The sequence below is a fragment of the Ambystoma mexicanum genome, chromosome 3q (assembly GCF_040938575.1).
Source record: "Ambystoma mexicanum isolate Mex_15411 chromosome 3q, UKY_AmexF1_1, whole genome shotgun sequence".
Lineage (NCBI taxonomy): Eukaryota > Metazoa > Chordata > Amphibia > Caudata > Ambystomatidae > Ambystoma > Ambystoma mexicanum.
Genome location: NC_090926.1, coordinates 715,173,980 through 715,199,875, shown reverse-complemented (window position 1 = coordinate 715,199,875; position 25,896 = coordinate 715,173,980). Strand labels below are relative to the sequence as shown.

Below are 25,896 nucleotides of genomic sequence, written 5' to 3'. Positions count from 1 at the left end.
GCCGAAAGTACCTTACGTGAAGCCTATAGTGGGCCGAAAAGTAAATGTGGGTGGGGCGGTAGGCGCGGCGGGTCGTGGTGTGGCAGGAGACTTTTTCAACCCGCCCCTTTTCATTAAACACATGGAAAAAGAATACATTTTTTAGTTGTAACTGTTTATTTGTATTTCAAACTTACATTTTATACTACACATATTCCATTGTTATCATTTATTTCTATATAGTTATTGCATATCATCTGTTTAATTAAAGTATATATATTTTATTGACCCTTGATTGGACATTCCGTTATTTTGGACTGCTATACTTTGCTGTTTGGGTTGGCAAAGAGGAGTTTGGCCTTTGTTGAGTTAGGTTTCCACAAAAATCAAAGGATGTACATCTCCTAACTGTGCCTGTTTTAGCTTTATTATTGGGTTCACTCTTGGAGTGTGACACTATGCCCCATGGCCCCCACCCCCCAACCAAACACTCTGCCCCATGGCCCATACCCCTCAACCAAACACTATGCCCCATGGCCCATTACACCCACCCTCACCCAAACACTATGCCGCATGGCCCCCAACTAAACACTATGCCCCATGGATCCCAGCCCCCAACCAAACACTGTGCCCCATTGCCCTCACCCCCAACCAAACACTACTCCCCAACCAAACACTATGCCCCTAGGCCCCCAGTCCCAAGCAAACACCATGCCCCATGGCCCCCACTCCCCAACCAAACACCATGCCCCATGGCACCACCCCCCAACCAAACACTGTGCCCCATGGCCCCCACCCCTCAACCAAACACTATGCCCCATGGCCCCCACCCCTCAACCAAACACTATGCCCCATGGCTCCCAACCAAACACCATGCCCCATGGCGCCACCCCCCAACCAAACACCATGCCCCATGGCGCCACCCCTCAACCAAACACTATGCCCCATGGCTCCCAACCAAACACTATGACCCATGGCCCCCAGTCCCCAATCAAACACTATGCCCCATGGCTCCCACACCCCAACCAAACACCATGCCCCATGGCCCCCACTCCCAAACCAAACACTATGCCCCATGTCCCCCAACCAAACACTGTGCCCCATGGCCCCCACGCCCCAACCAAACACTATGCCCCTTGGCCCCCACCCCTCAACTAAACACTATGCCCCATAGCCCCCAACACGATCACCCTTTCTCTTCTCTCACACACACATTGCTATGCCGAGGGGGTCCGAGAGTATTCTGCTTGAGTGGCCGGGGTGCCACCCGCACCCCCTTTCAGTCCCCTATTTTACCCCATTTTCCCCATTTTCTCCTGCGAGAGTTCTTCAACATGTGGCAGGTCTGCTTCGCTTCTATTGGGGAAAGCAGAAGTGCCACCTCATTGCCATTCAACAATGGTTTCTCCATGCCAGCCACTTTCTTACAAAGAAGGACTCATTGCTACTCAGCGGGCATTCAGTGTTGCTGCACCCTACTGAGTAGCAATGAATCCTTCTTTGTAAGCAAGTGGCTGACAGCTGACTCTCAAGCCCAGGCAATCATACACAAGGTTGGCACACAATCAGAAACGACAACAGGTTAAAAATGTTGTAGTTTCAACACATCAAACCAAAATATTCCTTGAACCCACCATCAGCGAAGTGGACGGCATAGGTTAAATGGCCTACATAGGCCCCGAAACCTGTTTATGCTGGCCTGGTGTGTGTGCCTATTGGGCATTGCCCTATTGGTCGGTGCAACTTTGGACCTCATATGCGGCCCTCCCTGGGCTGTCGCAGAGTTCTCTCTTGATGAAGTACTGCAAGCTGTGTGTAAATGGTAACCTGGTTATTGCGACAGGGCCTCAATAACCCCGTTATTGCTGTTATCTAAACACACGCTGCATGCACGGCAATGGTATTTGAGTGGTGTGCTAAACGCCAGCCATCTCAATTTACCATTCCAAAAATGATTTACACTCAAGTCATTTTTCATCTGGCCGTGCGTAGTGTCATGAACTGCTGACACGTTATTGAAGATTTGGCTACCCCAATGCCACAAAAGAAATGGCCCAGGTGCTTTATTTCAAAAGAATCATCCGCACAATTAAAACACAAGGCAGACTGCTGGCTCCCTGTCTTTTCATAATTTGCGACTATTAACCGTATCGTTATCTCGATTGTCATGTATTCCCCCCCCCCCCAGGGGTCACTCGGACTGCTTTTCATTCTAAGCAAAGGAGGGGGGGGCATTCATTGTAAAGGAGATAAGGATTACGTTAATAGCCGCTTTAGTAGAGGTGCAGGCAACCCTGTCAAACAGTTGACTTATGCAATGAAATGCGGCCAACTGCTTGAAGTGGGCCGTATCTCATTACAAAAGAAACACTCTTGGCGGGCCGCATATCGCGGGATGGCGGGCCGCATTTGGCCCGCGGGCCGTATGTTGTGCACCCCAGATCTAGAGAGTGCAGTATGCAACTGTCCGACCCCTCTCGCCTTTCCTGATGAATGCCCGGAAAGCTGAGGTCTCCAGAGACAGCAAGTCAGGCCCCCGTGGCGGATCTGACACGCCAAGGAAGCCCGGAAGCGAGCCGAGGAGGCCCCAAAACAGAACGAGCGCTTTCGTACCCATTCGCGCACATCTTAGCGCTAGATCATGCCTGGTACGAGTCTATACTCAATCACCTGGAGGCACCCCAAAACCCCTGAATTGGACCTGTGGTTATATTTAATGGGTCTTACATTTTAGCTGTCTTGCCCCCCCCTTATTCATCTTCCTTTCCCCGTCTCCTCGAGGCACCTCATCACTCCCACAGGGCTCAAGGAGAAGAACTCAAGAGGGGTCTGTCTGGGGGGCGCTTAAGGAAGGCCAGAAACATTATCTCACGACTGGGCCTGGCAAGGTTCCAGCCTAACAGACCCCACAGAACTCGGGTGACTTTTTGTAGCTTGCGCGAAAGGGAGCGAAATCTCTAGGCTAAATAGTATGTACATGCAGTCAAAAACAGTCCATGAACATAAATATAATCAACTTTATAAATGAAATATAAATACAATGTGTCAGTGCAGGTTTCTATCCATGCAAGACAGCTCATGATGTTAAGGTGCCCGCTTGCGAGATACAATTGTGCTGGGCAGAGTTCCCATCCCTCGTAGATAGCATTTGACTCTTTTCAGCAAGCTATCCCAGATTCCACCCCTACACCACTTCCTTTCATACCTGTAGAAATCCTTCAAGTGCTCTTCACCTTTCTCCCCCTAGGCCAGTTCCCCTCCTTTCCTGTCCTTTTTTATTCTGTCGCAGATCGAGGTCTGAACACCCCTGGCAGTGGACATAATATGCCACTCCCCAGACACTGTTCGACCACTAGATTGATCACTAGTGCAGTGCATAAAACTCTTAATATAACATATCATAACCCAGGGGATACAGTCCTGGCTGCACAGTTCTGTGTAAAGTGCAAGCAAATATCACCTCATCAAATAGCATAAATGTGGACTCCCTGTCGCTTCTTCAGCACCCCATCCCCAGGAAAGAAAATGCCTGCTTCTTGCAGGACTCTGCAGTGAGCAGTGACAGTGAGGGGTTAATGTGTCCCTTTGACTTCTTCTTGTGTTTCACTGCATCAGGCACTGAAGGACCCTCCCCGCTGTACATCGCTGGAAAGTAAAGCTGGCTTTGGTAGTGAGGGGAGGGGGACATCTTCCCCTGGTCGTGGGGGCCTTGTATGGCCCCATCTTGAGATCGCATTTAAAACCTGGCAGGGCCAAGCCCTGAGAAGCCCCGGCCCACTTCAATCTCTGCCTGCCCCTACTGCTTACCATATGCAGCACCTAGCAAATCGATATCAATACAAATGCATTGATTTATTGATGATTTTTGGTGCCACATGCGGCATAAACAGCCGCTGCAGCCACAACTTTAGGAAGCAGCACAGGAAATTGCACCTGGAATTGACCCTCAAAAAAGCACAGCCGGCAAACAGCCACTAAATCCATGCTGCAGAGTTAGCCTGGTTAAATCCTACTAAAGGAGAAAGAATGCCAAAGTCACAAAAGACCCGTGGGAACATACCACTGTAAACAAAATGCAACATTTGTTATGGTTTGCTGTTTGCAGTGGTGATAAGTATCCTGACGTCCACAAACTCAGCAAACATGACTCCATGTTGAAGGCTCTGCAGCCAATAGAAGACACTGTTCTGTTCTGGGTGAAGAGAGAGATACTGAGGACAGAATTGGTGGGGTGACTGGTGCATTGCAGAATGCTGTCATGACATTGCCCATCGTGTCCATTTTTGCATGCATTAAGGACTCTTGCGTAGCTGCTCCATGTTGTTAGTGATCTGTGTGTGAGAAATGCTTGCCCTGCTGGTCCTGCTATGCGCGTTTTATGCATGAGGGGAGATTTCACTGCTGCTGTCCGTGCTGTAGGGTTACTTTAACGGAAGCTTGAATGCTGCTTCCATCGTCAGAACTTTTCTGTCTTTAGAGTATCTTGTATTCAGAGGTCAAAATCGGCAGGAACTAACGGGTACAACGTCCCCCTACTTTTCAGGGTAATCCACTATTGTTCCCTTACTTTATGCCACCTGGAGTACCGTTCCAGGACAGCAAGGAAGAAAGAGCACCCTTGTTTTTTTTCTTTACATCTCCACTACTGGGAATTTGTACCTTGGCCCTGCTGGTGACACTCCAGCGTCACATCTTACCGAGCTTGGTCGCGCGCTGATTTCTCTTATGTTTTTTTTTTTAGTATACTACTTGGGACATAATGCCAATTCCTGAGCCGCCAAGAAGCCCCATTCTGCAGTGCTCTGCCTCTGCCTTTTGCAATTAAGCATGAATTGCTGCAGATGCAACTATCCATACAGGTAATGGAAGGGGTGTGTGGCTATAGTCCCGGGTAAGTCCTTAAGAGGTGTGAACAGTGGGTGATTGGAAAGGAGAAGGTACGTAAAATCAGGGGGGCGGCTTTAGGGTCGGCGACCTATGCAGTCGTCCGGGCTGCCACATTAGCCGCCCGCCACGCCAGATCGGGGGAGTCTTTCCAGGGCTCCCCCAAGCTGGTGTGGTGGGTGAATGCACCCTATTGAAACCAATTGCTCCTCGCTCTCGCCAGCGCCAGCATGAGAGCAGGGCGCATTTCCCTTCAATAGGGCCGCGATGCTAAACCAGCTTTGGGCAGCCTTTGAAAGGTTGTCCCAAGCTGGTCTAGCATTGGCACCCTATTGAAGTGATTAATCCCCGCTCCAGCAAAGGAGCCACATATGTTTCCCTTCCCCTGGGCACTGCCATAGTTAATGCCGGGCCTGCGTAAATCTACATGTTCTGGTTGACATTGACTGGAAAGAATGGTGGTCATTTAAATGCATTTTCTTTCACTGTGTTTTCCTCAGTCTTGATAGTCCTGTTGTAAAACACAGCTGTGTACGGTGGAGTGGAGGAAAGGCAGCACCAGGGTACGGGTTTTGAATTGGAGGGGGCAGTGGGATGAAGTGAGTGAGAGTATGGCATTGGTCGGCAGCGGGGCGGGGAGGAGAAGAAGGGGCGACGTCGACTCCTGGTTGCACTGCGGCCATGCGTTGTTTCTTGGCGTGCATACAGCCCATTTTGTGTGCTAGCCAAGCTTTGTTGGCACTGGCGCTGGTTATGCGCTGCCTCGATCTCCCTTGTCGTGTGATTTCCTACTTCCTGTGCGGGGCCTGTTCTCTGTGCAATGGTAGCGTTTTCTCCTGCTTCCTGTGCGGTGCTGTTCTCCCTTGGAGGAAAGCTTGCTTTCCGCTAATGTGTCACGTAGCTTAACTGGCAGTTTACTGCACGGCGCCTCTTTTGTATGCGAAGGCATTGGCTCTTCAGCCTGCCAGGATTAGTGTGCTTTCCTCTAATTTGTCACGTAGATTGCCATCGTACTTCCTGTGCTGTGCAGCTTGTGCTGTGTTTACTTTTGCCGTATTGCATCTTTACAGCAATGTCGGTACTACAGCCCCTGATCGAGTTGTACTTGGTGCGTGCGTGGGGGGGGATGTAGGGGGCGGTGTTTGTGCATTCCTTCGGCTTTAGAAAGAGGGACGCCCTCATTCCGGCGCAAACATGTCTTGAAAGTAGTCCTGCAGGTGCATGTGGTTATTGGCAGTGTCAGTTGCAATTTACTTATGGACACACGGGGGATCCCCGCCTGCTACATGCACTATAAATACACACTGACGTAACAAATTGCTCAACTCGTGGCGTCGGCTTCGGTGTTCACGGCGCGCCATCTTGTGGTGCGTTTGTAGCATTACCGTCGTAAATAAGGGAGTGACCTGCTCCCCTCTGCGTGCAACGTGTACTTCTTATGACAAATGTGCAGCTCTTACTTGTCTTACCTTCCCAAGGACTTGAGTATCGACCAAGTCACCCCTGGCTCGCCAGGGTCCTTTGCCCAGGAGCTACTCAGTGCTGGGAGCAGGACGTCGCTTCAGGTCCCTAGGCATACACACAGTGCGTATGGCGAGGCTCTGAAACATGGCGCTGCACCGCTCCAGGATCCCTACCGATGCAGTGTTGACTGACAGCTGGGACAAAGACTTCGGGATTTTTCTGGGTCGAAGATCTGGGGAGACATTTTTTGCCAGATCCTGGATGTGGTAAAATCCACTGGGCAGAATCCCACTGGACCTCAGGTGACAACTGGAGAGGTTGTCTCTTCACACCATATCCAACTCCACGGAAATGCTTAATTTTGAGCTTGCCGGATGACAGAGCTGATCATAGGGGCATATTTACAAGCACTGGTAACATCAGGAGCTATGTGGGTTGCTCAGCCCACGGATAGCAGTGGCTGCACATACGCAGCCGCGCAATGGAAGCAAGCTCTCCCGGTTAGGGTTCAAAAGTGAGCTGTGCCACCAGTGTACAGTAGGCTAGGAGGGGCGGAAATGCAGACCAGTGCTGGTGGGTTGCGGCTGCTTGACAGTGGCGTGTCCAGACTCTTTTCAGTAGGGTGGCCCAAGTGGGGCACTGATTTATGCAGGGGCGGCATGAAGTACGAGCGTACACACACAGAATGATCATAATTTAGGACAATGGGGTGGCACCTGGGGTGGCCAGTCAGATTCCAGGGGTCACGTGCCACCCCAGGCCTCTCCCTAGACACACCACTGCTGCTTGGGAACTTAACCACCCTCCTGTCTGAATCTCTGCATCTGCTCCTTGTAGAGTTTCCTTCATTTCTGAACATGCCACAGCACTGGTGGGATAAATTAGCAAGCTGGCTGGTTTTGTAAATCGTGTGTGCACTGCCGTGCCTTTAGTGGCACCTGAGGTGGTTAGTGTAGTAGCAAAGCTCATCGGCAGCGGATAACATAACTGGGTGGGGGGGTGCACCACAGTCTGGGCTGCTGTTGTGTTAGAGTGAATGTGTAAAAGGCCTTCACATATCCTGGCTGAACTGAGCTTTGCAGACGCTTGCCATTTTGAAATTGGGTTTGGCGCCTGCCCAGCCTACTGGACAGCACCACATAGATTGATTGATTGATTGATTGTTTATTTGTATAGCGCCTATACACAATGTGTTTCAAAGCGCTTCAAGGAGGGAGGGTACATGGGAGAATACAGTTATATTCTTAGAGGCCTTGAATCAAATCAGAATGTGAGAAATAACTATCATATCATGAGCGATAGTACAAGTGCATGGAACAATAAAGGAGAGAGGAGGAAGGAAAAAAGGAGACAATACTAGCAGTAACATTACTATGCCTGTTGACAATTGTTGCAGTGCAAGAGTGACAATAGGAGGGGTAAGGGGCGGAGGTGAGTGGATGTGGAGAGAAAGGGAAAAGGAGAGGAACAAACAATTGACTATCTTAAGGGGTCAAGCCGGATTAAGATAGTGCTGGGAAGGGGTGGGAGGAGAATACAAGAAGGGAAAAGGGGGAGGACAGACAAGCTGTTACCAAAGGTCAAGAGACAATGATAAGAGTAAGTGCTAAGATGAAAAAAGGAGAAGGGGGGGGGCAGGATGGCTGACAGACAGCCTCAGGGGGCCAAGTGGGGAGCACGCAGCAGGGCACAAGGGACCAGGGGGGCACACTGTGGGAGCACACAGTGGGACACGAAGACTAGTGGGGGGACACGGGGACCAGTGGGGGGCACACAGTGGGGGCACACAGTGGGACACAAGGACCAGGGGGGCACACAGTGGGGACACACAGTGGGACACAGGGACCAGGGGGGCACACAGTGGGACATGGGGAACAGTGGGGGCACACAGTGGGACACGGGGAACAGGGGGACACACAGTGGGGGCACACAGTGGGATATGGGGACCAGGGGGGCACTCAGTGGGACACAGGGAACAGGGGGGCACACAGTGGGACACGGGGACCAGGGGGGCACACAGTCAGACCAGGGGGGCACACAGTGGGACACGGGGACCAGGGCGGCACACAGTGGGACACAGAGACCCACAGTGGGACACAGGGACCAGGGGGGCACACAGTGGGACACAGGGACCAGGGGGGCACACAGTGGGACACGGGGACCCACAGTGGGACACGGGGACCAGGGGGCACACAGTGGGACACTGGGACCCACAGTGGGACATAGAGACCAGGGGGGCACACAGTGCGACACGGGACCAGGGGGGCACACAGTGGGACACGGCGACTAGTGGTGTACCGTGGTGGACAGGGGTAGACAGGGTCTTAGAAGTGGGCCTTCGATGGTGTGGCCATTTCCCGCCTCCCGGTTGCTTCCATTGGCTTAAGGGGCCTATGGCAGCCAATGGGAGAGGAGGCAGGGGCTGGCCCATACCAAGAACAAAAACAATTCAGCAAACAACGTGGATCACGGCCATCTTGAAGTGGCCTAACAAGGCATGGTGGCACAACACATTTTCATTTTTAAATACAATAACTCAGAGTGCGAAATGAAATTTACGCCCCATGCTGTTAGCACCAGCCTAAACAGGCGCATCACGATTTATAGTGCAGGTTCCAGGCAAAAAACAGGGTCGCTCGCCAAAGCAGTGACTTCACAGGTAATTTGTTTAAATCCTTACCCCCAGCAATGCGCATCATGAAAGGAAGTCCAGGCGCGATGGAGGGGCTGGGAGGCGGAGGGAAGAAGGCTCCGTCGGGGTGGAGATGCAGAAGGGAAAGAGCAGGATGGAGGCAGGGCCCAGAAGTGAGCCTTTGATGGTGTTGCCGGCTCCTGCCTCCCGGTTGCTGCTATTGGCTTAAGGGGCCTATGGCAGCCAATGGGATAGGAGGCAGGGGCTGGTACACACCAAGAACAAAAACAATTCAGCAAACAACGTGGATCACGGCCATCTTGAAGTGGCCTAACAAAGCATGGTGGCACAACACATTTTTATTTTTAAATACAAAAAGTCAGAGTGCGAAATTAAATTAACGCACCATGCTGGTAGCACCAGACGACACAGGCACAGCACGATTTATAGTGCAGGTTCCAGGCAAAAAACAGGGTCGCTCGCCAAACCAGTGATTTCACACGCAATTTGTTTAAATCCTTGCTCCCAGCAATGCGCATCATGAAAGGAAGTCCAGGCACGATGGAGGGGCTGGGAGGCAGAGGGAAGAAGGCTCTGTCGGGGTGGAGATGCAGAAAGGAAAGAGCCGGATGGAGGCAGGGCCCAGAAGTGAGCCTTCGATGGTGTGGCCGGCTCCCACCTCCCAGTTGCTGCATTGGTTTAAGGGGCCTATGGCAGCCAATGGGAGAGGAGGCAGGGGCTGGCCCACACCAAGAACAAAAACAATTCATATCACGGCCATCTTGAAGTGGCCTAACAAGGCATGGTGGCACAACACATTTTTATTTTTAAATACAAAAAGTCAGAGTGCGAAATTAAATTAACGCACCATGCTGGTAGCACCAGACGACACAGGCACAGCACGATTTATAGTGCAGGTTCCAGGCAAAAAACAGGGTCGCTCGCCAAACCGGTGATTTCACACGCAATTTGTTTAAATCCTTACTCCCAGCAATGCGCATCATGAAAGGAAGTCCAGGCACGATGGAGGGGCTGGGAGGCAGAGGGAAGAAGGCTCTGTCGGGTGGAGATGCAGAAAGGAAAGAGCCGGATGGAGGCAGGGCCCAGAAGTGAGCCTTCGATGGTGTGGCCGGCTCCCACCTCCCAGTTGCTGCCATTGGTTTAAGGGGCCTATGGCAGCCAATGGGAGAGGAGGCAGGGGCTGGCCCACACCAAGAACAAAAACAATTCAACAAACAACGTGGATCACGGCCATCTTGAAGTGGCCTAACAAGGCATGGTGGCACAACACATTTTTATTTTTAAATACAAAAAGATGTATTTTTCTCCGCTAAGCCTGACTAGTGCTTCCATCGAAACTCACAACACACAAAATCCGAACCAGTTGCAGTTAGAAGTTTCAGCGTGGAACATGCATGCACGTAGCTGGGCTTTTTTGGCCTCTGCTGAACATAAGGTACTGTATTAATGGCTATTTTTATTTGGAGGAGGGTGGAGTGGCGGTTGGTTGAGGCCTGGAAGTGCAAGTGAAAAGCATGTACTTATATGTTAGATGGGTAGTTTTGTGTCCCCTTGGCTTGCTGGGACCAGGGGTTATGAGCTGTGCATGCAGCGTGCAAAATGTGCACCAATAAATCACACATGGGCTGAGGGAAACACGTTTTCTTTCATCAGCTTGCTTTTACTGCCGGCAAAACCTTTCCTGCGCATCGTGCTATCCCCTCTTTCATTGGGCTCCGCCTTTATGACAAGGCTCTGCCTTAAACAGTTAACCGTGTCCTCTCTAGACATAACATCTTCCCCTCATGGGCAAAACAAATACACTCTACTCACAGTTCATCTTAGATCTCTTCTATCAATCATACTGGCCTCTTGATGTTCAGCTGGGGTCTTATATGAATCTTCGGCTCTGGATATGTCCTTGTGCCCCTTTCATCTTCTCCTCTTGGCTCATCCTGGTCCTCTTCAACTTCACTCCCCTGTTCCTTCTCTTCTTCTTCTCAATATGGCTTGAACTGCAATATATTTCGCGTAATCACGCGCCCTGTGGATCGGGCAGTGACCAGGCACCCCTTTATTTGAGAGATCACCAGGTGTGCTGGGTCAAAACTGGATTTGCACTTTATCACTTGCCTGTGTCGCACAAGCACCTTGTCTCCTGAATGTAGCGTGGATGCTTGGGCTCCTCTCTTCTCATCCATGTATGTCTTCATTTCCTGCTTCTTGACTGCATCTTCTTTCTGCAGCGCCAATAGGTCACTTTTTCGGGTCTCCTCTCAGTGACGAAGTCTGGTGCTCACTTTTCTCTGGAATACAAGCTCGGAGGGACATTTCCCTGTCGTCCCATGTGGTGAGTTCCTGGAATCTCTGAGCATGCCGCATACTGCTTGGTTCAACGATACCCTACTCAGTTCACTCTGCTGTAGTACCTTCTTGAGAATTCCCATACACTTCTCCACCATTCCACTATCCTGAGGCCAGAGCAGTGTTATCTTCCGATGCTGGATGTTCATGTGGTTCATGAACCTTGCAAATTACAAGCTTCTAAACGGTGGTCCATTGTCTAGAACTTCGGGAACACCCAACACAGAGAACATATTATCCAGCTCAGGGATGACAGTGATAGCTGCAGTGGAATTAATCATGTGTACAAGAGGAAACAAAGAAAATTCGTCCATCATCACCATCCAGTATTTTCCACATCCGAAAGGTCCAAAGAAGTCAGCAGCCATGTGCGTCCATGGGGCATTCAGCATTTCAGACATCCTCAACGGCTCTAGGGGCTTTGTTCTGTCCATGCACTGATGCAGGTGACACCTTCTTACCATGTCCTCTACCATGGCATCAATCCCCGGAAACCAGATGGTGTCCCTTATCTGTCTCATGGTGGCAACCATGGCTCGATGGCCATTGTGTGCTAGATCCACTACTTGCTGCTGTAGATCCACCAATATAACCGACGGGTCCCTCTCATTATGATGTTCTCAGCGGTCAGTGCCAATTTCTCCTTCACATTTTTGAAAGCTTGCATGCCTTGCTTACTCACTCCTCGACTTTCGCCATACTTCTCTCCACCTCCTCGACATGATGAGCGCTCTCACTTTCTGTAGCGTTCGGTCTATGAAGGTGTGTACCCATATCATGCTCGTAGTGAGTGGCCTTGGCAGTCCTTGCTGGGTGAAAGAATGAATGTACTCTTCAGCTATTGAGGTATCACCCCTGTGTGTCAGAAGGGGGTGATGTGACAGGAAGTGCGCTGGATTGTATTCCCTCCCGGGCTTGTGGATTATTGAGAAAGTTGAAATCTTGCAGTCATAATCCCCATCACTCAATTCTGGGAGGCATCTTGCATTTTGGATTCCTGTATATGGTGGTCAAAGCCTGATGATCTGTGATAATTGTGAATGACTTTCCCAGCAGGAACATCTGAAAGTGCTCACAGGTCCAGACTACTGCGAGTCCTTCCTTTACTGGCTGTGAGTATCTTTGCTCCACCTCAATAGGCACCTGGAGGCATAGGCCACAAGCACCCACGGACTGTCTCTCCCTGGGGTGTTCTGGGCCAGGATGGTGCCCAGCCCCACTGGACTGGCATCAACGGTTAGCTCAGTACATTTCGTCGGATTGAAATAGGCCATGCATTCTGCTGATCCGATTTCTCTATTAATGTGCATGAACGCTACTTCACAATGGTGATCCCATTGAAACTCCTTGCCTTGCTTGCTAAATTCCTTCATGGGAGGACTGATGGCAAAATACTTCAGGTACCCGCTGCAATAACTGGCCATACCCAAGAATGACCACACCTCACCTACATCCTCTTGGGTTGAGATCTTGGTAATAGCCTCTACCTTTCCTGGGTCAGGGCTCATTCCATTTGGTGAGAACACGTGTCCACAGAACTTGAGGTTCCTTTTGTGGAAAGCACATTTCTCCAGGTTTAGCGTCAAGCCTGCTTGGGATAATGCTGTGCATAACTCTTGTAGACCTTCATCATGTTGTTCCCGGTCCTTTCCAAAAACCAAAATGCCATCACTGTAATTGAAACAGTTTTTTACATGACAAATCACTCTCCTGATGCACTTCTGGAAGATCTCGGCTGCAGATGATATTCCAAAATGTAGTCTTTTGTAGAGAAATAGTCTTTCATGTGTTTCAAACGTCATTATATAACATGACTGTTCATCAGGTTTGATTTGATGATATCCTTTGTAAAGGTCTGATTTGGTGAATATTGTGGCCCCATTTATCAAACTGATCATGTCATCCAGATGCATCCCTGGTTGCCTCTCACGCACAATGGCTTTGTTTGCCTGCCTCATGTCTACACATAGACACATTTTATCGAATGAACCCTGTTTGGGGACAGCCACGACGTGCGAAATCCAGGGAGTGGAGCCACATGCCGGTTCTATTATGTCTTCTTTTAGCAGACACCTGATGTCTTCCTCCACTTGTGGTTGTAAATGGATCGGTATCCTTCTGGGGTACTGGGCAACCGGGACAACAGACTTGTCAATGTGGAGGGTCACTGGTTTCCCTATCAAACATCAAATTCCTCCGAATAGCTCTGGGAATTTCTCATGAATTTGCCCCCCATGTCTCAAGGCATGTGTTACGACAGCAATGCCCATTTCTACGGCCTTTGGTCTAACCAGAAGATTGCTTCCAGGTACGTCTCCTTGAAGAACGTGTAGTTCCGCCATGGCAAACCACCCTTTGTATCTTAGCTTCATTGTGAACTTTCCGTGATTTCGAACACGTTCTTTGGCAGCCCACTCAAATACCTTGAGCACGGACGATGTCAACGTGGGGGTGGGGGGATGCCATCTTGCAGAATTCAGACAAGCACACAATATGTAACGTGGCTCCAGTGTCAATAACAAACTTGGCCAGATGTCTCCTTCTGGGGCAGTCACCACGTCAGTCATCATATATGTGCAGGCTCATTGGTTTCTTTCCTGAGAGGGTGTGGGTGATGGAGATCGGCCCGTGACTTGTCGGACATGACTCACCAAGTTTCTCCATGCATCTGCATCCATTCTGGGCCCTGCCATGCGAATGTTCAATTTGCGTCTCCTGCCTGGGCTGCTACTTACTTGCATGCGATTTGGTGGCGCGTTGCACACCCTCGCCATGTGATTTTCTCTCCCACAATTTGCACACCTCTGTCCAAATGCAGGGCACTTTACACCTTCATCATGCGGAAATGAAACGCCACACCTGTAGTATCTTTCTGTGGTTCTGTATCTTCGTACAGGTGGATTTACACCTGTCATGCTCCTTCCGCCTTGCCTGATTTGATATGCTTGTTCTCTTACCGAGCCCTTTCCAGTCTCTATTTGTGCTGCTTGTGTATCCGCTTTCACTTCTGGTCGCACCATTTGCAGGATGGTGGTGAGGGGGAGAGGTTCGCGGAGCAGTTTCTTCTCGAAAGTGGATGAGAGGCATCCTCCTATAATTTATAATCTGATGGCTTCTTCATTTGTAAACTTGTGAAATTAGCAATGGGCTACTAGCTTGCGCATCCTGGTTGCAAAAGCGTCCATTGACTCCCCGTTCATTTGACGGCCGTATAAAATGTGTGCCTCTCATAGTCGATATTTCTCTGAGGGTCGAAGTATGTGCTTAATGCTTCCTTCACTCCCGTGTATGTCTTTACCTCCTCAGGCGAGAAAGTGGGAATGAGGTCTTTGACTTCATATCCTACTAGATGAAGGAGCAGTCTCCTGCCAAATTTATCTTGAGTGCTCTCATCATGTGCAGCCATGTTATTTTCAAATCTCCTGAGCCATCATTCCCATCTCTGACCAAAAGCTTGCTGGTCCCCCATATCAAATGGGCCTGGGCGGCGAAATGCTGCTGCGCCGGGCCCTTCATCATCAGATGTCTCATATCTGGTGGCCTCGCGTTAATGGGCTGGCTCCTCTGACATTTTTTCAAGGATTACAAATGGGAATGCACAAGCTCACTGTGTAAAGATCACTAAAGACAGTTGGTGGAAACGCAAGATTCAAATCCCATCCTTGTTGCCTTCATGACGAGGCTGTGCCTCGAAGAGTTAACCGTGTCCTCTCTGGACACGACAGGTAGGATACCATATTTTAATTGTGTTGTGTTTGGCCATCCATGCATTGCATTGTGTATTTTGAGTTCTGGCTGAGAGTTGACCTAAATAATTCTGTAGGAGAGGTTTGTGAATTTCTATAAGGTTACAGTGCTTTATCTTGCTACTTGCTGTGTCATTTGTGTGCTTTATTCATCCAATCAGTACTGGGTGTTGTAGTCTTGGCCTGCTGTCTTCCTGCACTGCAACACCCATTCCTCATCACTTCTCTCAGCCAAAAGCTAGGAGAAGCAAGTTATTTCACTGGCTTGACTGTGCCCGGCCTCATGTCATGTCTTGAATCAGGAGAAAGAAGCTGTGTGCATGTTTGTGGGGTCCCCACCGAACCCCATGCATGATGAAGAGTCTCTGGACCCAGCTCATGTAGGAGATTATCTGCCAATTTATCAGTACATCATTGTCTCCCTCAACTCGGAGACAGAGAAAGGAACTGTGTGCTGCACAGTTATTCCTCATTGCATGACACACTTCCTGACACAACCTCCTCACTGTCTATCTCAGCCCAGAACCAGGAGAAAGGAGCTGTCATCTACAGTGGTATTCCCAGTGGTGGACTGGCCTACAAGGAACTCTGGAGATTTCCTGGTAGGACTCTGCACCCTGGGCCTCTTTTGTGCGGTAACCTATTTTATTTCCAAATGTTCTCATAGGAAAAGGGGTGGGCTCGCTGAAAATGTGTAATATGGAGCCCCTTTGAAAATTACTTCCATGACCTATTTTGGTTCCCAGTCCACCCTGGGTACTCCTCATTTGAGTTGGGTGTCTGTGTTGTTGTTGCTCATTGACTGACATTTCCCAGCCTCATCCCATGCCCTGAGTGAGAAGAACGGAGCTTTGCATCTCTTTCTGGGGCACCTCCCTAGCCCTTTGCCTGGTAAAGAGCTCCTGATCTCTGCACATGTAGATTGCCAGGACTTCCTACCGTGGGTAGGACAGAGGACCCAAGGAAATACACGTCAAGTATTCAAAACTGTAAGAGGTGTCAGTTGCATGTCCTGAGGTTCAAGCATGGGAACTCAGAGGGTGAGATCCTTGGTTTCTGGGCCTTAAGTCCAATATCAGGTTCTTGCTGGTTTTCTTGAGGTAACCCTTATGTCCTCCCAACTCACTGGAAAAAGATTGAATGTCTGCCTTTATTGTAATTATAGCTTTGTATATTTGCTAGGAGGTGTTTTTTGAGAACTCGGTGGATAAATATATCGAACACGGTCTAGCAAAACACTCGTTATGTTTCATAGGCTACCGTCTGCTTTTGCTGAGAGGTTGCCCTTGCACAGACGTGGTGGAAAATAATACCATTAAGTGGGCTGTGTTATTGAAATGTTACAGATCTATGTTCTTTAAATGCAATGTTACCAGACCATTTCAACATGTCAGGTGCCTGGTCCATTGCTTGTGAACTCTTTTAAACTCGCCAACATGTTGCTGGGAGGTATGCCGTCTGCTAGCTCGGGGCATTACATGGGGCAATTCATTTGATCGCGGTGCAATGCCTAGCTCTCATTGTCACTACGCGCCCCCTGATGCTGAAATATTAGCTCAAATTCAATGTAGCTGTTAACTGTGTTTTCATCATCACCATCAACAACAACATCAACATGATTCATTGTTTATTTTGGATAAAATACCAATAAAATAAATGAAAACAGCACAATATAACTATTATAAATACTAAAATCCATTGACAAGCTAAAGTAATGATACATTTTTAAACAGTAATTAACGTTTTCATTAAATCACATTAAAATCAGAGAAATGACTCGCCATTTAGCCCATTCATATTGATAATTCATCATTCTTGTGTAACTAGTTCAAGGACTAACAAAAATATTAAAAAGTCTTGTTCTATAGCACCCAGAATAAATGAATACCAGGAAAAATGTGGAATTCCCTAGGAATAATTATCTTTTAAGAGTTCAGGCATAGCTCAGGAAACATTATTTAAATACTTACTACTTCTTGTGTTCCAGGCCAAAAACTAAATAAAATGGAAACCACCAATACAGTAGCCAGTGTGAAGCTTGATTTAAGAAAGACTAATACTTCCGGGGCATGTGGAATACTTACCTGTTTGAAAGAGGGGAGGAGCCAGGGCTTTCATAAGATCGTGTGTAATGGACAAAGTAGTATAAAATGGATAATGGCTTTGTCTGAATTACCTCAAAAGGGACATCTGCCTCAGATGGTAGTCTGACACTTAGCTGTAAAAGCCACCAAGCGTAGGTAGGATATTCTGGCAGAACGTAATGTACAGAAGACTTTGGTAAGTGAAGGTAGGATATTCTGGCGGAATTCAATGTACAGAAGTCTTTTGCGAGCGTAGGTAGCATATTCTGGCAGAACGTAACGTACAGAAGTCTTTGGAAAGCGTAGGTGGGATATTCTGGGGAATTTAAAGTACAGAAGTCTTTTGCTAGTGTAGTTAGGATATTCTGGGGAACTTAACATACAGAAGTCTTTGGCAAGCCTAGGTAGGATATTCTGGCAGAAATTAACATGCGGATGTCTTTTCCAGGATATTCTGGGGAATTCAATGTACAGAAGTCTTTGGCAAGCAAAGGTCGGATAGTCTGGCAGAGTTTAACGTACAGAAGTCTTTGGCAAGCGTAGGTAGAATATTCTGGAAGAATTTAACATGAAATCTTTTGCAAGCGCAGGTAGGATATTCTGGCAGAATGTAATGTACAGAAGCCTTTTGAAGGCGTAGGTAGGATATTCTGGGGATCTTAACATACAGAAGTCTTTGGCAAGCATAGGTAGGATATTCTGGCAGAATTGAACGTACAGAAGCCTTTAGCAAGCGTAGGTGGGATATTCTGGGGAATTCAACGTATAGAAGTCTTTAACAAGCAAAGGTAGGATATTCTGGCAGAATGTAACTGTCGTGACTGTGAAAGACTATGGTACTCTCCTGTGACCCCTCCTCATCTGATGTTCCAGAAGATGTGCTTTGTGTCTGCGAGGTCTCTCTCCTTCTCGGTGTTGCCTTCTGGGCCTTCTTCTTTCTTGTCTTTACCCTCTTGTCGTGTAGGTAAGGGCGGGCTACGCTGGAGGCCACCTTGGCAGCAGGGGAAACTCCCAGCCAAGTGGGACCCCCAGCAAGCCCGCTTTAGACTCAGGGAAAAAGCTTCTACGGCTCCAAAAAACCCGGGAGGACGCTGGCTGCGCGAGGAGTTTGGCTTGTCTTGAATCAGGTAAGTCTTTAGATGGCGGGCGAAGAGTAGACCCAGCAAGTCCAATGGCGTGATGTCTTGTTAAGGGATCAGCTGTTGGTATGTACACGGTAGCGCGTAGGAAGAGGAATATGTAACTGAGGAAATAATAGGGAGAAATTCCCAGAGTGGCTTTAGAGTGTGCAGAGGCACAGAATAGGAGAACGCCCCACGGCACTTCCGAAGAGGTAACGTGCGGACTGAAAGCAAGAGGCAAAGAGAACACTCCGGATACCTGAAAGTGAGAGAGAGAGAGAGGATACAGAGGAGATGGAGGCAGCAGAATGGGAAGGGCTGGAGAGGAAGGAGGCAGCAGCAACGAGATACCGCTGTGGAAAGGAACAGCGAGAAACTTGCATGGAAAGCTTAGTGACCGGAGGACCAGAACGCCAAACAGGTAATGGAGCGATACAACGCACTGAGCGGAAGCTTCAGTGCGTTGTTATAGAAACGCTGTAAATGGCAGCCATCTTAGGGGAAGACTAGACCGCGCGTAGCGCTTCTAGCTGCTGTTCACTCCTTACACCGGGAAAGGGACCATCTATGCCAAAGCTTCCAGGGCCGGAACATGACAGTAACATACAGAAGTCTTTAGCAAGCGTAGGTAGGATATTCTAGGGAATTCAACGTATAGAAGTCTTTAGCAAGCGAAGGGCCGATATTCTGGCAGAATTTAACATACAGAAGTCTTTTGCAAGCGTAGGTATGATATTCTGGGAGAATTTAACATACAGAAGTCTTTGGCAAGCATAGGTAGGATATTCTGTCAGAATATAATGTACAGAAGTCTTTCACAAGCGTTGGTAGGACATTTTGGGGAATTTAACGTACAGAAGTCTTTGGTAAGCGTAGGTAGGATATTCTGGGTAATTTAACGTACAGAAGCCTTCAGCAAGCTTAGGTAAGATATTCTGACAGAATTTAAAGTACAGAAGTCTTTGGCAAGAATAGGTAGGACATTCTGGGGAATTTAGCGTACACTAGTCTTAGGCAAGCGTGGGTAGAATATTCTGGCAGAATTTAACATTAAGTCTTTTGCAAGTGTAAGTAGGAGTTTCTGGCAGAATTTAACATGAAGTCTTTTGCAAGCATAGGTAGGATATTCTGGGGAATTTAACGTACAGAAGTCTTTGGCAAGCATAGCTACGATATTCTGGCAGAATCTACCATACAGAAGTCTTTTGCAAGCATAGGTAGGACATTCTAGGGAATTTAGCATGTAGAAGTCTTTGGCAAGCCTAGGTAGGATATTCTGGCAGAAATTAACATACAGAAGTCTTTTGCAAGCATAGGGAGGAAATTCTGTAACGTACAGAAATCTTTGGCAAGCATAGGTAGGATATTCTGGCAGAATTTAGCATACAGAAGTCTTTAGCTAGTGTTGGTAGGAAATTCTGGGGAATTTAACGTACATAAGTCTTTGGCAAGTCTAGGTAGGAAATTCTGGCAGTGTTTAATGTACAGAAGTCTTTGGCAAGGATAGGTAGGATATTCTGGCAGAACTGAACATACATAAGTCTTATTCAAGCGCAGCTAGGATATTCTGGCAGAATTTAACATGCAGAAGTCTTTGGCATGAAAAGGTAGGATATTCTGGCAGAATTGAACAAGCGTAGGTAGGATAATATGGTGGAATTTAACGCACCGAAGTCTTTTGTAGATGTTTTCAATCCAATCAAAATATAATTTTGCGCCATGAGAGATCTTAGAATTCAGATAAGGACATGATAGACACTGGCCAAGACCTAGAATGTTCATGTCACCTAGGACAGGGCCCACATCAGCAGCCTTGTTTTTATGGATTTTATTGGAGGATGAATATTCTGGAGGTCACAACAAGAAACAGGGCATGTTTTGACATCAAATGGGGGTTAAAAGGTATTATAAAATGATGTTGAGACCTTTCAAAAGAGTGTCACTTGGGAGGTAATGTCCTGTGCTTGGGACCAGCCTGTGCACTTTCTGTTACTGGGCAGCATGTCAATGCGATTCCTTGCGGCATTCATTTGGGCAATTCAACTTGTCTTTGGGCGCTTTAACTTCCAACCTGCCATTAGGGAGGTCTTCTCTTGACATTTTAGTCCACAGTGAACCTAACATCGAATTTCACTGGATTGGATAATGACCTTTTATTTATAGACAGGAAGAAAGGGCTATTTGTTGACTACAAATGCTCAACAGGAAAGTGTGAGACAGACCTTCCAAAAGAGGTTAACTATAGAAGTAATGTCAAATGCATGTTGCTTTTTTAAACCACCTAGTATTATATTGCTTCGGTTAGGTTGGTGCATTTTATTTGGCATTATTTTAAAGCTGGACATTTTGTGAAATGTTTCTGGCACTGTAGAGCGTGGAACGCTTGGTCATCGAATTTGCACATTGTTAGGTTGCATGCTGAGCGCTCATGGATATTTGCAGTGTAGATTCTGTGTCATGTCACAAAGGCTTCCTCTTATGTGTAATAACTCTTTAATTTGCTCCATAGCAGTAAATTAAATACAATAACCAGAATCCCTCCACCACACATGATCCTGTCACCAATCCCTGCACATCAGCTCATATAAATATGCCCCACTGTGATGGTCCTTTCTCTTTCCTTACTTCTCCAGCAATGTTTAGATGAGTATTGTTACATGTTACCAGATTCTTGATAGAGGACCATTTGTGCTCCTGCCGGGTCCAAGATTTGTGGGATAAGATTTCTCCTACTGGGGTATGTATCTATACGGGGTACCGATATCTTAGTGGTGCAGGGCGTGGTGCTCTGTTTACAATGGGGTAAGCAGGTGCAAACCGCAGAGTTGTTACATAAAGGGACCCAGCATGCGCGTGAGTCTAGCTCTCTTAAAGTTAAATGTGTTGGTTAAGGTATGCTCTTTTACATTTCTTAACACAGGGAGGCACTTGCTATTCCCTTGACTTTGGTAGCTGGCATGGTGTCCAAGGAGGATAGGGAGTTGGGGGACCTCCTGGTTGAGCTCATTTCTCAGGTGAGGATGCAGATCTCACATTGGGAAACGAATTATGAAAGGGAAAGTCTATATCATGTTTTGGTTCATCTCTATCTCAGGCAGTCTATCTCTAGGAATCCAGGTGTCTCCCAGGGTAGTCAGACCTCAAAAACTGGGGCCGGCGACGTGGGGTCAAGCTCTGTCTCAAAAGCCCCATCTAAGAGGAAATACACCGAACCGGTGAACTCCAGTGGTGCTTTTTCTCAGCCCAATGACTCCAGGTCAGGGGTGGTAATGGGACCATCCATGCCAAAGCTACTTCAGGCTCTGTTAAGACAGTCTGGCCTGGAGGAGGTACAGGAACATACTACGAGGATAGTAGCTCTAGGGTCGTCGCTGGTGGAACCCGTGATAGGTCCTGCCCCTTGTTTTAATGCAGATTTTTGGGGGGATTCTGGTCCATTTGGAGATTGTTTAGATCCGCTTGACCCTGGTAAGGTGCTTTCGGGGTTGCAGGATGTAGTCGGGAGTTCCATGTTCCACCCGGATCTGATTGCCCATCCAAATTCAATGGAGTGTTTTCCCTCTCAGTCCATGGGGGGAGTATGCAGGGACATTCTTACAGAGTAAAATGGACTCTGCGGCCATGAAGATCAAGTGTCCTGGACCGTCTCTCCCTTTGGGTTCTGCTGTCAACATTGCTATAGGTTCCTGCCACAAATAGGGAATCCCTAGTTATAGGGCAGGGGGTTAGTGGATGGAGATTATAAAAAGAATATATATTACTATATATGTCTCCACTCTGGAAAAATATTAAATGCATTAAGGAGTGATGATAATGATTACAAATGCTTTTTAAATATTACACGTGTGCACTTAATCTATTGTTATTAGTATAAACAATGAAATAATATAATCACAGGAGAGAAAGCATGAACAAAAATGGGAAAAAGAAAAAATGCAGTTAATAGTTGTGTGTCAGAAACATCATAGTGTCTTTTCCTTCTTAGTGTACATTTTGTTAAATATGAAATGCCTTCTTCTCTGCCAAAAGCTCTCTCTCATCGCTTCCTCTGCCTATCCAGTTCCCACCTGACACTTCCTCCTACTCTTCTTCAGCTAGAAACCTGGGCATCATCTATGACCCTTCTCACACCATCTCTAATTTCATCTCCAAAACTGCAACAGCTGTAAAAGCAAAAGGAAATATCAAGGCTCAGTACCACAAAAGGAAATACACCAAACACTGGCTTATAAAGATTCACAGATCTTTATTCTAAAACTGTAACTAAGTATCAGATAGCTATCTGGCCCTTACTACATCACAGCGAATACCAGCCCTTTCGGTGTGAGAAGTGAGTGGTACTGGACATCTAAACAGTTGTACATTTTATACATTTCCAATTACAATGTCCAGCCCCTCTACAGGTTAATAATCCATGGTCTAGAGTTTGTGCCGAGTTCACTTCTGGCTTATCCAACAATATGCTCATGGATCATCCTCAGTTTACATACAAACAAGTTACAATGGCAACAGTGTATTCTCGGATTTAACAATAAGCCTTAACACATGTCCTATACAATGCAGTTCAGCTAGTGTCCACGTTCAGTATTTGTATAACATTGTAATCGATGTGTGTCCGCGGATCAGACTTGTTGGCGCAAACAATCCTCTGTCTACAAGTCAGGTTTGGGACAAGGTCTCTTTACTCAACCCAAACATTCGGCCAACGGACAGTTTATACATTAACTTTCATACAAGATTCAGGACGGCTCAGTTACAAGTGGGAAACACTGTCCACCATTTTAGAACACAAAATCACTTTAGAATAGAAATCAAAATGGTGGATAGACCTAAAATGGCGGCAAAGTCGATCTAGAATCGGAACTTTGCAACATGTTTTTTTCCACAGAGTGACTGGGCTTAGGGCAATATATATACAATAAAGGAGGCACAATATGATATCCCGTTTAACACAGCAGCTCGCCTCAAACTCATAAATATGAGTAAAATCAGGCACCTCCTTCCTTTCAACACCGCCAAGCATCTGTTAACAGTTCTTGTTTTCTTTAAACTGGACTAATGTGCCATCAGCTTGTTTGGTCTCCCCAACTATGCTTTCTGTCCTCTGAACATGATCATTAACTCTGCTAACAGGACTCTCTTTGAACTGCCTCACTTCACACCTACTTCCTCATACAATGACCAGGCTGGATGGCTGATGATGCAAAACAGTGCCAAATTTAAATGTACTCTCCTGATTCACAAATATATCCATGATAAGACACCATTGTATCTATCCTCCTCTATACAACTCTCGAAACCTTCTTGTAATCTCTGCTCTGCCTCCTCAACTACCCTTGTGGCTCCTTGCCTCTGCTTCCTCTCGCTTCTGCTCTTTCTCTCTTCTTGCTCCACATGCATGGAATTTTCTTCCCCCAGACATCCGAGAAACAGTCCACACAGATTTGTTCAAAACAATACTAAAAGCCCACCTCCTCGCCTCTGAGTTACCCTGTTAACCTACCTCTCATCTGCCCGCTTGCTAACATTTTTCCCTTGTCTCTAAACTGCCTCGGTCCCTCACTTCCCCTGCCTCCACCCTAGCACTTCATCCATCATGGCCTCATCCCTTAAACAACTGGCTGTACCGCCAACCTGCACTTTAACATGTCCAATGTTGGTTGTCCTTAATCTTTGTATGTCCACTTATGTATTGTACCCAGTGACTGTTCCATTTACTCCCCTCCACAATCTGGCCAGAATGTTGCTCAAACATACCCCATTGTAAGAAGCTCACAGCTTCCCGTCAAATCTGATTTCTTATCTATTGTGTGTTCTTTTGTGATCAAAAGAGCATTGTTCCTCCTGTATATAAAAACATAAATGAATGCAAACTAATTAACTAACTAGACATGTATGCATACAATTCAAACAATAGAAAAAAAAGAAAAGAACAAAACATGCCACCACCTCACTTATGCAAAGCAGAACCACATCTAAAACATATACACCATGCATATGTGCTCTATCCTTCCAAGACATTACAACCTATACATGTTTATACACAAGACATTTGCTCATTCACATATACAACATGGCAATGTAGGGTTCAAGTATTGAGGTTCATTAAGTCAAATCATTCAGATGATCACAATCAGTTTCGGTATATACGTGATTGTAATGCCTTCCTCATTTTCAGTGGATTAAGATATCATCATATGTCTTCTATTTGACCTATGTTTTGGCATTATATGCAAAAGACCTTGGCCCTCATTTTGGGTGAACCGGTTCAGTAACAATCCTGGAAAGAATGTTGGTACTACCAGCTCCGGCATTGTTACCGGACCGGTTCACTCCGAGTTTGCTCGTAGGGGTAGTGGACAACCATCAGGCCTGACCTGTCGGGAATTCAGGCCCCTACCGGCAGAGAAATCACTAAATCGCTGGTGCCGGTGATTCAGCATTCCCCATCCCATGGAGTCCTATGGGACTCCATGGAATGGGAACTTACCGCTGTTGCCGCCCCCCGTAATATCCCAGTAACACAGGATATCGAGTGCCTGTAATGGTAGGGCGAGTTTACCAGTAACCCGCCAGGAGTACAGGCGGGTTACAAGCAAACTCATAATGAGGGACATAAACTTAATTAATGAAGATTATACTGAGATTTTAGGATGTAGGTGAACATTTCTGTCGTCTTTAGCGGCTCGGGTTTAGGTTTAATTTGTTGAGTTCCCCAATGATGGAGAGCAAGAAATATATATATATGATATTGTGCTTGATTTGGGAATGCACATCATGTAATTTAAATGTATATTCTTTTATCCAAATGTTGCTCCCAGCGTGATTGATATAAATAGATGATTACATTGGAACAGAATGACTTTAAATTCAAGAATTACTTTTATCTTCAAAATAAAGGTGAAGCCATGGGGTTGGTATTTGCTCTCGTGTGACTTTTTGCTATATGGCTGGCTATAGCAAAAAATATGTTTTCAACACAATTAACAATTTCTTACAAAACGTTAATTTATGGCGTAGGTACATCAATGACATCATTATGATTTGGAGAGGAAATGCTGTGAGCGTGAACACGTTTCATGAATGGTTAAACACTTTGGACTCATACAGTTACATACAGTTTACAAACATACAGTAAACATACAGTTTACATTACCATATAGTTAAGATTATATTGAGTTATTGGACCTGACAATCTATGACCAATGAGGGCCCTTAGGATATAGTCTGTTTAGAAAAGCAACTGACAGAAATACTCCACTACATTATAAAAACTACCACCCCAGAGCGCTTCATGAAAATCTTCCCTTTGAATCAATGTCTCCCTTCTGGACTCCTTGGGCAAACTGTTTGCGTCTTTCCTATTGAGCGACTAGAAGGCTTGGGCAATCCGCTCAGGCCATCTCAACCCTCGTCAGGCAGGTTTTCGTAAAGGGGGTAGGCACCCCACTGACCCTGTTCCTACTCAATCTTCTGAAGCTGAGAGCCATTGAGAGAAAAAAGAAAAACAAACATCTATTTGGCCTTCATGGACCTCGAACAGGCTTTCAATGGAGTGAGAAGGGAGATGCTTTGGTCTAAATTAACAAGCTGGAACAGCCCTCCGGATTTAGTGGAGGCAA

The 25,896-nt window shown here is 47.0% G+C and overlaps 1 long non-coding RNA gene across 2 annotated transcripts in view; it reads right to left on the bottom strand.

Moving 5' to 3' along the window:
- The window catches only part of LOC138582902 (uncharacterized), a 108,801-nt gene extending 101,854 nt beyond the window's left edge, over positions 1–6,947 (bottom strand). For both annotated transcript variants that reach the window (XR_011305101.1, XR_011305100.1), the window contains exon 1: positions 6,333–6,947. This is a non-coding gene — a long non-coding RNA (uncharacterized lncRNA). The remainder of the gene's footprint in view (positions 1–6,332) is intronic.
- Between the last annotated feature and the right edge of the window lie 18,949 nt (positions 6,948–25,896).